The sequence below is a fragment of the Poecilia latipinna genome, unplaced genomic scaffold, assembly GCF_001443285.1.
Source record: "Poecilia latipinna isolate Pla-1442-1.1 unplaced genomic scaffold, P_latipinna-1.0 Scaffold1090, whole genome shotgun sequence".
NCBI classification, from domain to species: Eukaryota; Metazoa; Chordata; class Actinopteri; order Cyprinodontiformes; family Poeciliidae; genus Poecilia; species Poecilia latipinna.
The window spans coordinates 94,693-99,494 of NW_015113706.1; the positions used below are offsets into that span (position 1 = coordinate 94,693).

At 38.1% G+C, this 4,802-nt stretch overlaps 1 long non-coding RNA gene across 1 annotated transcript; it reads right to left on the reverse strand.

Annotated features, from left to right (window-relative positions):
• Nucleotides 1-842: 842 nt before the first annotated feature.
• Nucleotides 843-2,669, reverse strand: LOC106959518 (uncharacterized). The gene is made up of 3 exons (XR_001427376.1): nt 2,341-2,669; nt 1,466-1,613; nt 843-1,203 (listed from the first exon to the last, which is right to left on the reverse strand). It is a non-coding gene; the product is annotated as an uncharacterized LOC106959518 (long non-coding RNA).
• Between the last annotated feature and the right edge of the window lie 2,133 nt (nt 2,670-4,802).

The window sequence follows — 4,802 nt, forward strand, 5'->3', positions numbered from 1 at the left end:
GATATTATCCAAAGACCTTCAGTCATTTTGGATGGTGATGTTGAGGGAAACAAGCATCTCTGGCAGCATTCAGTCTTGCAACGACTCTTCTGACTGAAGACTGCTAATCCACCTCATTTGCTTTTGTTGCACCTCTTTATGTGTGGTTAGAAAGTTGGGCAGAGAGATGCTGGAGTAGGGGACGTGACCAGGCAGTATAAGTTGCCCGTTATGATCAATGGAAGGAACAGGTTGAACTTTCTCCTTCTCTTCTCTTTGTTCCTCCTTTTCAATGCCTCTGGGATTATGACTGTTATTATTATCCTGTACTTATTTGATACCAACTCCTACAAACATCAAAAATGTCTGACTTTACAAGGAGTAATGACCAAAATGTAGAGCTGAGAAGTAATTAGTGACTTGTAATATTAAAATGTTTCATACACTGACATCCGTAGGTCATAATGATCAAAATGAACAAAAAATAAATAAATAAACGGATGTCAGCTCTACATGAGTGCGGATTGCCTTTGTTGAGGTGCAGAATGTTGTCGCTATCACTGATATTGCTGCTGCAGGCAGGAGCACAAACATGTGCATTAAACATTGAATACCACCATGACTCAGCTATCACCTTGCTCCCCTCTTAAAGTTACCATCTCGCTTTAAAAGGAAAGGTTCACCCTAACAAATGTCCATTTTTCTAGAGTTGTCTCTGGAATATAAAGGAAGCGTGTATTTTCTATTTAAAAAAGCATCTAAATGCCAAAACACATCAGCCTCGTGATTTAAAAAGTATAAAAGAATCTTGTTTCATTCAGGAAATACTGCAAGATTAGTAAAACCCAACTAGACAGTCATAATAAAAAATTAACAAAAGCTTTATTGAGCTGTTTTTAAATTCACTCTCATGTTCTGAGGCAGGATACATAATTGTGACTAACAGGAATCCTTAAATAGCAGCCTGTCTCACACTCAGTGCTGTCTGCACCACTTCATTAAATCAAGAAAAGCACCTTTCTCTTTCCACCACTGAATGACTCAAAGCCATATGCTCGGCGTTCTGTTCAGACTCAGCGATGCCTGAGCTCTCTTCCCCCTAATTCATTCACTCCATTCTCCTTTTTTTGTGTCTTACAAACACAAACAGACACAGGCCATTTCCTTTGTGGGATCTGCCCCGAGGGACTCCATGTTTGCCATTCTCAAAACAAGTTAAGCTGCCTGGAGGGATGCAAATGGGAATGGTGTTACCAAACCAAATACGACACAGCTATTACCATGTAATGTAGTCTAACTAAGTGAGTCATCAAATATTTTATGACTGCTATGGCTTTTTATTGGCTTCCTTTCTAATAGCGGTGGAAAAAAAACAGTTATTTGTTTTGTTTTTTATTTCTTGAAACCACTTTATACATGTATAAGTTACCGTCATTACTGCAGTAATGTTTTTAGTAATTAAATTTAAAGAAAATCTTGATCTGACCTGTTCAACCAGTTGACATGTCGGGGTGCTAAATGTCAGAAGTGTTGAGTTTAGTGGGGCATCGTTCCCTGAAGCTCTCCTTCCATGCAATGCTGATACACTGGCTGTGCGGATGTGCCAGACTCCTTCAGCAGATTTGACCACAGATCTGTGAAATTAAACAGATTACTGATTAACACTATAAAGTACTCAAACAGATAGCGCTGTCAAGGTTGCATAACCCTTCAAGTCTGTCATTTTATTAAAGCGGTGTGAGGAAAATTTAAATTCCTGGAAGAAATAAAAAAATTTCTACGCAAGTTAAATTCTGTTTTGACATTTTCTTGACCTTTCCTGTAACAAAATAAATAATAATACAAATTAAATAGGTTCAACAAAGACTGGATGTTTTGGTAAATGGATTTCCTTTGCATCTGCCACTCAAAGCAGAACAGATTCTCCTTCATTATTTCAATGCAGGTCTCCTCTACTGTGTTTATTTCTTTTTTGTTTGTTTGTTTGCTTGTTTGTCTTTCCATGTTTTTGTGATAATATTCATGTCTTTAAGATCGAAAGGGCGCCTTGTTAGCAACCTAATCTTTTGTAAATTCAACAGGTTTTCTAGCGGATTCAAGTTGGGACTCTGGCTGTGTCAGTGCTAAATGTAATTACCTCCAGTTACAATATGTGTATTGATCAAATTAAAAGATTAGAGTGGCAGTGACTTTGACCTTCTTGTTGGGTAAAATACTTGCTATCTAGCATGTACCTGGAGCATCATTCAAGTCAGAATGATGAACTACCTCTGTACACAATGAATATTGGATAATTTTCAAATAAAAGCAAAATAAACCTCTTAAAACCCAGTTAGTAAAATATCGCGGTCTTCTAATCACTTTATCTCGCGTGACTTTCGCAGCGCGGGCTGCCAACTTTACCCTCGCCTGATAAAACTGACAACTACTGGCAAAACGGTGCACAAAACCCTAACACACAGCTATATACTGGTCAAATGAGAAGGAAACATCTTACAGAGTAGTTTTGGTATGTTTTCACCGTGTACTGACCAGAAGGATAATAAAATAGAAGTCAGCACCTAAGCGCTGCCGTTAGCATCCACATTGCGTTTGAGGCAAACCGGAACTCCGCCCCATAACCAACCCGGAAGCAACGTCCCCCAAACAAAGGTTCCGCTTCGCCTCTACTGCTCCCATCCCAACCTCAGGAAAGCGCTCCTGACTACCAGTAGTTCATTTTTGTCCTCTGTAGAGGACATTTCTAAACTTGAATATCTCCCACCCCCTGCATTCTACTGAATTAATTACTTTTGGTATCTGGAGAGGACATTTAGGGCTTTTCAATGATACCACATGAGAAGGGGGGGGACATTCCAGACTAGCTGACTGCAAATCAACAGAGTTCCAAGCAACAGACAAGGCAGCATCCCTGAACTTACTTCTAATTTCCCAAAAAGTATAAAATACACATTGTGGTATATAAATCTTCCCGCTACTTCCGCTGGCTTCTTTGGTGGTGGAACAATTTTTCCACCTTGGTGCAGTAAGAAAAATCTCCTTCATAAATTAGCTGAAGACTTGCTGAGAGCACTTTCACAATTAATCTAGTCATTCTGTTTCACTGAGCAAAAAACGAGAGAAACTATTATTTATGGGCCACTTATGTGTTTCCTGATGCACCTGTAGCCTTGTGGTGATGGTGGTAAATGAAACGATGGAGTGTTGGGGTTCTTATTTTCAAGGGTCTCTCCTCAGTCTGCTCCGCTGCTGTCTGCATGGCATTAAGGAAAAAAAGTGTTCATAAACGACACACATTGATGTAAATGTAGAAACACTTCTAGCAGTTTAAACTAAAATGTGTACTTAACGTATTACCATGTCTGCATCATCACAATACATAAAGATGTTTGTGATTGCTCCTTTTTTCAGCTTTCTTTCAGTTTCACGGGCATCAGGAATGAAGTGCTTAATTTGATAACTTTACACCACTTGATATTTATGACATGATTAAAAGCATAGCATTTGGTGCAGTCTGATTAATCTGGAACTTTTCTTTACATGATTTTCCTTTGGATGCTAACTTCTATGAAAGGTGAAATAATCATTCAGACTTCAGTCAGATGCACATTTGACTTAATAACCACATCAAATCTGCCTTTGTCTGAATTGAAAACAGAAATAAATGCCATTTAGATTGCCATAAAACAAATATATTGTTCACATACGGGCTATAAAATCAGATTTGGCCCAGATCCTTAATCTCATTTGACCAAACCACATGATTCCAATTAAATGATCCTCTTGTTTACTTTATTGTTGCCAAGACTGGAGAGGCTATTTTCTGGCATACATCCCAAACAACCAGTTAGTACATATTTAGTCATCTTGGAGATTTAAAGAAGGACCAGAAAAAAAATATAGCAAATTCAGAAATAAGGACACAGACTGTTCTTACATTATTTTACAATTTATTTTATGTCCTTGATATTATTTGAAACCTCTCATAATCAAAGCTTTTTTTCTATAGTAGTGTTGTTATCCCTTTGCAAATAGTAAAAAGCCCACTTCTTACAGTTTAATTTAAATGTTTCCCGTTTTGTCTTTTGCTAAAATACTTGGATGTGATTTTAATCCTTTACAGCTTTTACAAAATGTTTGTCAAAAATATCTTTGAAAGCTCCATAATGCAAACTCATCTTGTTCCATTGCTGTGGAGCTAATGGTAGCCTTTCCCTGCTACCACACAGAGACATAACGTCTGCTTTTATGCTCCATCTGCTTCACTTGAGTGGAGAAATGTCATGCTGTCATTGTCAATCAGACTTTCTAATAGGCTTGATAACAGCAATTATGTTTTCATCATTTAATGTGTTGGAGATCTATTTGGTTTTTTGGTTGTTGTTTTTTTCAAAAGTGTTCAGACATTCTGGTGTTTAGATGTTTGTTATCAGATGATTCAAAACATGGTGTTGATTCTGCTAGATGTGTGAACCCAAACCTGCCTGGATTACTGAAGCTATGTCTTCTGTCATATTGCATCTGTGGTGAATCTTATCCACACACCAATCCAAAACATTCACTGGTTTTATGTGTGTAGCTTCAGCTCCCAAATAAACAGTCATCTGTGCAGCTTGGGTTAGTGCAGGGGACTGTGTGCTGCCAACAGTAACCGGGCAAGGTCCAGCTGTAGACACGACGACAAAGTCAAACCCAAAAAACACTATAACCATCTGCGTCATGTTTCTGTGGGCTGTGAAGATGCATGACTTTTAGTGAATAAGTTTGATAGGGGAGCAAAATGGCAACATTTGTTCTATTTTCAGTTGCTGAGGTTCTTTTTC